Below are 12,056 nucleotides of genomic sequence, written 5' to 3'. Positions count from 1 at the left end.
GTCAGGAAGTTAAAGCTTGGGTGGAAATGGGTCTTCCAAATGGATCATGACCCAAAGCATACTGCCAAAATGGTAACAAAGTGGCTTAAGGATAACAAAGTCAATGTTTTGGAGTGGCCATCACAAAGCCCTGATCTCAATTCTATTGAAAATTTATGGGCAAAGCTGAAAAGGCAGGTGTGAGCGAGGTGACCTACAAACCTGGATCAGTTACACCAGTTTTGTCAGGAGAAATGGGCCCAAATTCTGACCAACTATTGTGAGAAGCTTAAGGAAGGATATCCCAAACGTTTGACCCAAGTCATTCAGTTTAAGGGCAATGGTACCAAATACTAATGAAATGTATTACTACTACTACTACTATAATACTGCTCCTATGTCCAAGAATATAACTACTATAATACTGCTATGTACAAGAATATAACTACTATAATACTGCTCCTATGTACAAGCATATAACTTCTATAATACTGCCCCCTTTGTCCAAGAATATAACTACTATAATTCTGCCCCCTACGTACAAGAATATAGCTACTATAATACTGACGACCATGTACAAGAATATAACTACTATAATACTGCCCCTATGTTCAAGAATATAATTACTATAATACTACACCATATGTACAAGAATATAACTACTATAATACTGCCCCTATGTACAAGAATATAACTACTATAATACTGCCCCTACATACAAGAATATAACTACTATAATACTGCCCCCTATGTACAAGAATATTAATACTATAATACTGCCCCCTATGTACAAGAATATAACCACTATAATACTGCCCCCTATGTACAAGAATATTAATAATACTGCCCCCTATGTACAAGAATATAACTACTATAATACTGCCCCCTATGTACAAGAATAGAACTACTATAATACTGCCCCCTATGTACAAGAATATTAATACTATAATACTGCCCCCTATGTACAAGAATATAACTACTATAGTACTGCTCCTATGTACAAGAATATAACTACTATAATTGTGCCCCTTATATACAAGAATATAACTACTATAATACTGCCCCTATGTACAAGAATATAACTACTATAATACTGCTCCCTATGTACAAGAATATAACTACTATAATACTGCCCCTATGTACAAGAATATAACTACTATAATTCTGCTCCTATGTACAAGAATAAAACTACTGTAATACTGCTCCCTATGTACAAGAATATAACTACTATAATCCTGCTCCTATGTACAAGAATATAGCTACTATAATACTGCCCCCTATGTACAAGAATATAACTACTATAATACTGCCCCTATGTACAAGAATATAACTACTATAATTCTGCTCCTATGTACAAGAATATAACTACTATAATACTGCCTCATATGTACAAGAATATAACTACTATAATTCTGCTCCTATGTACAAGAATATAGCTACTATAATACTGCTCCCTATGTACAAGAATATAACTACTATAATACTGCCCCTATGTAAAAGAATATAACTACTATAATACTGCTCCCTATGTACAAGAATATAACTACTATAATTCTGCTCCTATGTGCAAGAATATAACTACTATAATTCTGCTCCTATGTACAAGTATATAGCTACTATAATACTGCTCCCTATGTACAAGAATATAACTACTATAATACTGCCCCTATGTACAAGAATATAACTACTATAATACTGCTCCCTATGTACAAGAATATAACTACTATAATCCTGCTCCTATGTACAAGAATATAGCTACTATAATACTGCCCCCTATGTACAAGAATATAACTACTATAATACTGCTCCTATGTACAAGAATATAACTACTATAATTCTGCTCCTATGTACAAGAATATAACTACTATAATACTGCCCCTATGTACAAGAATATAACTACTATAATTCTGCTCCTATGTACAATAATATAACTACTATAATACTGCTCCTATGTACAAGAATATAACTACTATAATACTGCCTCCTATGCACAAGAATATAACTACTATAATACTGCCCCTATATACAGGAATATAACTACTATAATACTGCCCCTATGTACAAGAATATAACTACTATAATACTGCTCCTATGTACAAGAATATAACTACTATAATACTGCCCCTATATACAGGAATATAACTACAATAATACTGCTCCTATGTACAAGAATATAACTACTATAATACTGCTCCTATGCACAAGAATATAACTACTATAATACTGCTCCTATGTACAAGAATATAACTACTATAATACTGCTCCTATGTACAAGAATATAACTGCTATAATATTGCCCCTATGTACAAGAATATAACTACTATAATACTGCTCCTATGTACAAGAATATAGCTACTATTATTCTGCCCCCTATGTACAAGAATATGTTATAGTTCAGTAATACTAATCTATTTACAGATATGAAACAAATGTTGAATCTGTGTGTGATATATTTCACACAGATATTTATATATCATACAGGAATCTATAAATGGAGATACTAAGACTCCTGCAAGTTCCTAGGAAATTATGTCAGGAACTCAGCCTGTAATAACATCCAATACATGCAGCATTGTATGTCTCGGAGATTCTACTGTTTTGTCTACTGAGGATCTATTTATACCTCACAGGGACTTTTTGTTAACAGAAAAGATTTATATAAGAATTACAGTTGTCCAGCGACTAATAGTCCAAAAAAATTCAGTAGTCCGACACATGTGAGCTCAGGAACTGAAGCACAAATCTTATGATTAATTTATTTAGTCTAGGGGCTTTTTGCCGTCAATATGTATAAACTACTTTTAACTAAAATTTGTTGTGTAAGCACTAAAAGTTTTTAACTCCCGGTTTCACTTATTTTTCATCCTACCTTTTTGTTGCTTTGTGAAAAAAAATCTATTGAAACATGGAAACCATCAGCAAGCTGTTTTGCTGAGTCTTAGTATGGTATTATTTTAATTCTAGTCATGGGTTACATTAATATTCAGCTTATTATAACAGGAAATTCTGACGTAAGCCAAAAAAAGTGGGTAAACCTTTGTTATCTTTTTTATATATATTGTGTGCTTTATTAATTTTTTTCCCTCTGCTTGGTCTGAAAAAAATTACCCTTACTGAGTACCACATTTTTTATTTTATTTCTTTTAGTGTTTCTTAAAGCCCTAAAGTTGCCATTTGAAATAACTTTAGTTTTGTGCCATGTCTGTGATCTGATTTTTTTCAACAACATTAAACAACTGAATGAACATCCTCCGAGCCCGGTGATTCCATAATTTTTGCCAGGGGTTGTATACTCTGCTCTGTCTGCGGGCTCAGGCAGGAACTGTGCACGGGCTCAGGCAGGAGCTGTGCGCTAGCTCAGACAGGAGCTGTGGCGGGCTCAGGCAAAAGCTGTGTGCGAGCTTAAGCAGGAGCTGTGTGCAGGCTTAGGCTGAGCGGTGTGCAGGCTCAGGCAGGAGCTGTGTGGGGGCACAGACAGGAGCTGTGTGCAGGCTCAGGTAAAAGCTGTGTGCGGGCTTAAGCAGGAGCTTTGTGCAGGCTCAGGCAGGATCCATATGTGGTTCAAGCTGAGCTGTGTGCAGGCTCAGGCAGGAGCTGTGTGCAGGCTCAAGTAGGAGCTGTGCGTAGGCTCGGACTGAGCTGTGTGCAGGCTCAGGCAGTAGCTGTGTGCAGGCTCAGGCAGTAGCTGTGTGCAGGCTCAGGCAAAAGCTGTGTGCGGGTTGAGGCAGTAGCTGAGTGCGGGCTCATGCAAAAGCTGTGTGCGGGTTCCGGCAGGAGCTGTGTGCGGGCTCAAGCAGGAGCTATGTGCGGGCTCAAGCAGGAGCTATATGCGGGCTCAGGCAGGAGCTATGTGCCAGCTCAGGCAAGAACTGTGTGCAGGCTCAGTCAGGAGCTGTATGCAGGCTCAGACAGGAGCTGTGTGCGGGCTCAGGCAGGAGCTGTGTGCGAGCTCAGGCAGGAGCTGTGTGCGGGCTCAGACCGGAGCTTTGTGTAGGCTAAGACAGGAGCTGTGTGCGGGCTCAAGAAGGAGCTGTGTGCAGGTTCAGGCAGGAGCCATGCACGGACTCAGGCTGAGCTGTGTGCGCGCTCAGGCAGGAGCTGTGTGCAGGCTCAGGCAGTAGCTGTGTGCAGGCTCAGACCGGAGTTGTGTGTAGGCTCATACAGGAGCTGTGTGCAGGCTCAGACAGGATCTGTGTGTGGGCTCAGACAGGATCTGTGTGCGGGCTCAGACAGGATCTGTGTGCGGGCTCAAGAAGGAGCTGTGTGCAGGCTCAGGCAGGAGCCATGCACGGGCTCAGGCTGACCTGTGTGCGGGCTCAGGCAGGAGCTGTATGCGGGCTCAAGCAGGAGCTGTGCGTGTGCTCAGGCTGAGCTGTGTGCGCGCTCAGGCAGGAGCTGTGTGCAGGCTCAGACAGTAGCTGTGTTGTGTGGGCTCAGGCAAAAGCTGTGTGAGGACTCAGGCAAAAGCTGTGTGCGGGCTCAAGCAGGAGCTGTGTGTGGGCTCAGGCAGAAGCTGTGTGCGGGCTCAAGCAGGAGCTGTGTGCGGGCTCAGGCAAGAGCTGTGTGTGGGCTCAGGCAGGAGTTGTGTAGGGGCCCAGGCGGAATCTGTGTGTGGGCTCAGGCAGGAGCTGTGTGCAAGCCCAGGCAGCAGCTGTGTGCAGCTCAAGCAGGAGCTGTGTGCGGCCTCAGGCGGGGCTGTGTGCCAGCTCAGCCAAAAGCTGTGTGCGGGCTTAGGCAGGAGATGTGTGGGTACAGACAGGAGCTGTGTTCGGGCACAGACAGGATCTGTGTGCGGGCTCAGGCAGGAGCTGTGTGCAGGCTCAGGCAAAAGCTGTGTGCGGGTTCAGGCAGGAACTGTTTGCGGGCTCAAGCAGGAGCTATGTGTGGGCTCAGGCAGGAGCTATGTGCCAGCTCAGGCGAGAGCTGTGTGCCAGCTCAGGCAGGAGCTGTGTGTGTGCTCAGGCAGGAGCTGTGTTCGGGCTCAGGCAGGAGCTGTGTTCGGGCTCAGGCAGGAGCTGTGTGCAGGCTCAGACAGGAGATGTGTGCGGGCTCAAGAAGGAGCTGTGTGCGGGCTCAAGAAGGAGCTGTGTGCAGGCTCAGGCAGTAGCTGTGTGCAGGCTCAGGCAGGAGCTGTGTGCGGGCTCAGGCAAAAGCTGTGTGCGGGTTCAGGCAGGAGCTGTATGCGGGCTCAGGCAGGAGCTGTGTGCGGGCTCAGGCAGGAGCTGTGTGCGGGCTCAGGCAGTAGTTGTGTGCAGGCTCAGGCGGTAGCTGTGTGCAGGCTCAGACAGTAGCTGTGTGCAGGCTCAGGCAGCAGCTGTGTGCGGGCTCAGGCAAAAGCTGTGTGCGGGCTCAGGCAGGAGCTGTATGCGGGCTCAGGCAGGAGCTGTGTGCGGGCTCAGGCAGGAGCTGTGAGCAGGCTCAGGCAGTAGCTGTGTGCAGGCTCAGGCAGTAGCTGTGTGCAGGCTCAGGCAGTAGCTGTATGCGGGCCCAGGCAGGAGCTGTGTGCAGGCTCAGATGGGATCTCTGTGGGGGCTCAGGCAGTAGCTGTGTATAGGTTCAAGCAGGAGCTGTTTGCAGGCTCAGGCAGGAGCTGTGTGCAGGCTCGGGCAGGAGCTGTGTGTGGGCTCAGGTAGGAGCTGTGTGCGGGCTCAGGCAGGAGTTGTGTGTAGGCTCAGGCAGAAGCTGTGTGCAGGTTCAGGCAGAAGCTGTGTGGGGGGCTTAAGCAAAAGCTGTGTGCGGGCTTAAGCAAAAGCTGTGTGCGGGCTCAGGCAGGAGCTGTGTGCGGGCTTAAGCAAAAGCTGTGTGCGGGCTCAGGCAAGAGCTGTGTGCGGGCTCAGGCAGGAGCTGTCTCCTGAGCTGCTCACATCTCCGAGCTTTTTTTTTTTAGATATCAGTTGCGGTCTCAGGACCTGGACCCCATCGACCTGCTTGCAATTAAATGTGAACACAATCTGAAAAAAAGGTATCAAAGGTTTACTTAGGTTTTTTTGGCTTATGTCAGAATTTCTTTTCATAAGCTGTATATTCATAGAACTCATGACTAGAATTCAAATAATACCGTACTAAGAGCATCAGCAAACCTGCTTGCTAATGGTTTCCATGAATTTCCATGGTCTCTTTGAATTTAACACATTCTATGTACAAAATAGAGAAGATGAGAAAACAGACAAATCAACAGCTGCTTGCTGACTGTTTCCACTAAGACAGCTTTAGAAATAAGTGAAAGCAACAGAAAGGTAATAAAGATATACCGTACTTGCAAAGTAGCAGAATTTTCTATCACTGTACGGCTGGTGAGAATGTGAGTGGAGCGTCAGTTTAGTGCGGTTTGTGCTGAGTTTGAGTCACATTACTCGTACTAATAACTCGGAACAATCAGTAATATTACTAATCTTACAATCAATTTCACCCCAATTTCACAGGCATTCAGCAATTTGTTTTCTATCCCACCCATTGAAAAAACACAAAAATATCCCGGGGCCACATTAAAGTCCTGGAATAAGTTGCTCATCTCTTGTGTCATCCGGGGTGGAGCAGAGAGATAATCATCATCCCAAGCACAAGAAATGAAATATTAATTAGATACATGATCTGCGATGATCATTTGGCTGAGGCTGTGCCATTACACCAGGCCTATGTCTTTGGAGTGTGGGAGGAAACCCACACAAACACGGGGAGAACATACAAACTCCTTGCAGATGTTGTCGTTGGTGGCATTTGAATCCAGGACCCCAGCGCTGCAAAGCAGCAGTGCTAACCACTGAGCCACTGTGCTAACCACTGAGCCACTGTGCTAACCACTGAGCCACCGTGCTGACCACTGAGCCACAGTGCTGGGCCATCAATATAAAAGTACCAGACAATCCCTTTAATTATCATCATAATTCTAGACAAGTGTTCTATAGCATAAATACTGTCCATTATCCCATATTACAATAAAAACAGAGTAAAAAAGTGACAATGGATACAGGAGTATATACAGCGTATAGTTATGTGCCTCAGATATGGAATAATATCATTTAGTTTTTGTAAATGTCAAGCGGCTGTCATTAATGCACCAGACGTGCCGCCTGTGTTAATCTTGGGCAGTCAGGGACTTGTAGTACTACAAACTTAAACGTAATTTTGATAATAGATAGATAAGATAGATATATACTGTATATGGGCCTATGCAGGGGCATAACGATTGCGGCAGCAGAGGTCCCGACTGCGACTGGGCCCGTGCGGGTGAAGGGCCCGCTGACGCCAGCGCAAACTTCAACTGGATGTGCATGCTCAGCGGGAACATATACCAGAATGTGGGATAAATATACCAGGATGGGGAACATAAATACCAGGATTGGGGATATATATACCAGTATGGGGGATATATACATACCAGTATGGGGGATATATATACCAGTATGGGGGATATATATAACAGTATGGGGGATATATATACCAGGATGGGGGATATATATACCAGTATGGGGGATATATACATACCAGGATGGGGGATATATACATACCAGGATGGGGGATATATACATACCAGGACGGGGTATAGATATACCAAGATGGGTGATATATATACCAGGATGGGGGATATATACATACCAGGATGGGGGATATATATACCAGGATGGGAGATATATACCAGGATGGGCCCAAGATGGGGAACATATATACTAGTAAGGAGCCCGGGATGCAGGATATTACTAGATAATGGGGGAGGGGGGCAACTCGTAAGTCCTTATAGGATTTAGAACGCTACAAGGGCCCATACATCTGACCAACATGGGGGGGGTCAGAGGGGGCAGAAAGGTGGTTGTGTGTGTATGTATGTGTGTGTGTGTGTGTGTGGGGGGGGGGGGGGTTGGGGGGGAGGGCAGGTCCAAATTTTGCACCAGGGTACATCAGACTCTAGTTACGCTACTGGGCCTACTGTATGTGTATATGGGCAGAATCCTCACCGTGTATAAGCACACACATATATATACGCAAATCACTGAGGCCTATGTGTATATACAATGTGCTGTGGCAGCATCACCACCGGATAATCACTGACAGTACAAACATAGCAGCTAAGAGAAAGATGTGCAGCCCCAGGCCAAATATCTATATCCCCAGTATAATGCACACACATCAGCTTACACACAATCACTCTATATAATGTGTATAAGGCATACACACACGGTGTAATTCACACATATTCGTACACCCTATATAACACACACATAGGCGTACATACTAACACACATAGACGTATACACAATATATAACACACACATAGGCGTACACAATATATAATGCACACATAGGCGTACACAATATACAACGCACACATAGGCGTACACAATATATAACGCACACATAGGCGTACACAATATACAACGCACACATAGGCGTACACAATATATAACGCACACATAGGCGTACACAATATACAACGCACACATAGGCGTACACAATATATAACGCACACATAGGCGTATACAATATATAACGCACACATAGGCGTACACAATATATAACGCACACATAGGCGTACACAATATATAACGCACACATAGGCGTACACAATATATAACGCACACATAGGCGTACACAATATATAACGCACACATAGGCGTATACAATATATAACGCACACATAGGCGTACACAATATATAACGCACACATAGGCGTACACAATATACAACGCACACATAGGCGTACACAATATATAACGCACACATAGGCGTACACAATATATAACGCACACATAGGCGTATACAATATATAACGCACACATAGGCGTACACAATATATAACGCACACATAGGCGTACACAATATATAACGCACACATAGGCGTATACAATATATAACGCACACATAGGCGTACACAATATACAACGCACACATAGGCGTACACAATATATAACGCACACATAGGCGTATACAATATATAACGCACACATAGGCGTACACAATATATAACGCACACATAGGCGTACACAATATATAACGCACACATAGGCGTACACAATATACAACGCACACATAGGCGTACACAATATATAACGCACACATAGGCGTACACAATATATAACGCACACATAGGCGTACACAATATACAACGCACACATAGGCGTACACAATATATAACGCACACATAGGCGTATACAATATATAACGCACACATAGGCGTACACAATATATAACGCACACATAGGCGTACACAATATATAACGCACACATAGGCGTACACAATATATAACGCACACATAGGCGTACACAATATATAACGCACACATAGGCGTACACAATATATAACGCACACATAGGCGTACACAATATATAACGCACACATAGGCGTACACAATATACAACGCACACATAGGCGTACACAATATATAACGCACACATAGGCGTACACAATATATAACGCACACATAGGCGTATACAATATATAACGCACACATAGGCGTATACAATATATAACGCACACATAGGCGTACACAATATATAACGCACACATAGGCGTACACAATATACAACGCACACATAGGCGTACACAATATATAACGCACACATAGGCGTACACAATATATAACGCACACATAGGCGTACACAATATATAACGCACACATAGGCGTACACAATATACAACGCACACATAGGCGTACACAATATATAACGCACACATAGGCGTACACAATATATAACGCATACATAGGCGTACACAATATATAACGCACACATAGGTGTACACAATATATAACGCACACATAGGTGTACACACACAGTCTGACTGCAGGCGCAGATCCATTTCGCTGCTGCACAAGGTGACACAGGGGCAGCGGTGTCGGTGTTGCACATAATTGCACACACAATGGAGACACACACCCAGCGCAGCCCTGACACAGCCTATTATGAGGATGACAGCTGCCTGCACACAAGGACACAGGGGGCACAGCTCGCAGACCACCCTACCTCCAGCACCGCCACTCACCAGCTCACTGCTCTGCTCCTCCTAACATGGCTCCTTGTGTGTGTGCATCACACATTCCTGGCAGCCTCCACCATCCCACCATCACAGTCCTCCAGTGCAGCTGGGCTGACGTCAGCACTGCCTCTGCCCAGCACAGCACCACTCACTGTGGGTCCAGGCGGAGAGGAGGGAGAAGCTGCTAGGTAGCAGGGATACAGAGGCACAGGATAGGCGGAGGAGGAGGAGGATGGATGGAGGAAGGGTGGGAAGAAGAGGCGAGATTAACCCCTTCCTCCACAGCCCTGCATGCCCATTTCATGCTGCCCAATCCCGCCTCTTGCAAATGTGCCATCTAATGCCAGCTGCCATTCATACATTGTATTGTGCACAATCAGGGCCTGGGATAATGTGCAGCGAGGGCAGGGGCACTGACAGCTCACTGAGGGGGATGGGATCACTCCCAGGAGATACCCCCCCCCCTCATTATACATCTGATGCTCAGATTATATACCACACGTCACCCCAAGAGCTGACACTCTAAACCTAGGATATGTCAGTATTGTGTTAGTGGCTTAGATACACCGACGACGCATGAGGAGGAATGGAACTCAGTGTTGATGTATAACGCCGTATCACGCATGATAAACTTAGATACACCCATTTCTGCAGACAGTATCACACATGATAGGCTCAGACGCCGGTTTATCAGACAGTATCACACATGATAGGCTCAGATGCCGGATTATCAGACCGTATGAAGCATGATAGGCTCAGACGCCGGTTTATCAGACAGTATCACACATGATAGGCTCAGACGCCGGTTTATCAGACAGTATCACACATGATAGGCTCAGATACCGGTTTATCAGACCGTATGAAGCATGATAGGCTCAGATGCCGGTTTATGAGACAGTATCACACATGATAGGCTCAGACGCCGGTTCATCAGACAGTATGAAGCATGACAAGCTCAGACGCCGGTGTATCAGACAGTATGAAGCATGACAGGCTCAGACGCCGGTTTATCAGACAGTATCACACATGATAGGCTCAGACGCCGGTTTATCAGACAGCATCACACATGATAGGCTCAGATACCGGTTTATCAGACAGTATCACACATGATAGGCTCAGACGCCGGTTCATTAGACAGTATGAAGCATGACAAGCTCAGACGCCGGTGTATCAGACAGTATGAAGCATGACAGGCTCAGACGCCGGTTTATCAGACAGTATCACACATGATAGGCTCAGACGCTGGTTTATCAGACAGTATGAAACATGATAGGCTCAGACGCTGGTTTATCAGACAGTATCACACATGATAGGCTCAGACACCAGTTTATCAGACAGTATCACACATGATAGGCTCAGACGCCGGTTTATCAGACAGTATGAAGCATGATAGGCTCAGAAGCCAGTTTATCAGACAGTATCACACATGATAGGCTCAGACGCCGGTTTATCAGACAGTAAAACACATGATAGGCTCAGACGCCGGTTTATCAGACCGTATGAAGGATGATAGGCTCAGACGCCGGTTTATCAGACAGTATGAAGCATGATAGGCTCAGACGCCGGTTTATCAGACAGTATCACACATGATAGGCTCAGACGCCGGTTTATCAGACAGTATCACACATGATAGGCTCAGACGCCGGTTTATCAGACAGCATCACACATGATAGGCTCAGATACCGGTTTATCAGACCGTATGAAGCATGATAGGCTCAGATGCCGGTTTATGAGACAGTATCACACATGATAGGCTCAGATGCCGGTTTATCAGACAGTATCACACATGATAGGCTCAGACGCCGGTTCATCAGACAGTATGAAGCATGACAAGCTCAGACGCCGGTGTATCAGACAGTATGAAGCATGACAGGCTCAGACGCCGGTTTATCAGACAGTATCACACATGATAGGCTCAGAGGCCGGTGTATCAGACAGTATGAAGCATGACAGGCTCAGACGCCGGTTTATCAGACAGTATCACACATGATAGGCTCAGACGCCGGTTTATCAGACAGCATCACACATGATAGGCTCAGATACCGGTTTATCAGACCGTATGAAGCATGATAGGCTCAGATGCCGGTTTATGAGACAGTATCACACA

At 44.9% G+C, this 12,056-nt stretch overlaps 1 protein-coding gene across 5 annotated transcripts in view; it reads right to left on the bottom strand.

The window, feature by feature from the left end:
* The window catches only part of RUSC2 (RUN and SH3 domain containing 2), a 132,143-nt gene that overhangs the window by 101,422 nt on the left and 18,665 nt on the right, over window positions 1-12,056 (bottom strand). For 2 of the 5 annotated variants that reach the window (XM_073680388.1, XM_073680393.1), the window contains exon 1: window positions 9,956-10,182. The exons of 2 other annotated variants lie outside the window; for them this stretch is intronic. The gene's annotated coding sequence lies outside the window, so the exon portion shown is untranslated. Of the gene's footprint in view, window positions 1-9,936; window positions 10,183-12,056 lie in introns of those variants that run through there. One more of the 5 variants, XM_073680389.1, reaches the window with a different exon arrangement.

Source organism: Phyllobates terribilis, unplaced genomic scaffold, assembly GCF_046119375.1.
Source record: "Phyllobates terribilis strain yellow unplaced genomic scaffold, ASM4611937v1 Scaffold_1__5_contigs__length_1240528914, whole genome shotgun sequence".
Classification (NCBI taxonomy): Eukaryota; Metazoa; Chordata; class Amphibia; order Anura; family Dendrobatidae; genus Phyllobates; species Phyllobates terribilis.
This window is presented reverse-complemented; position numbering and strand designations above follow the sequence as displayed.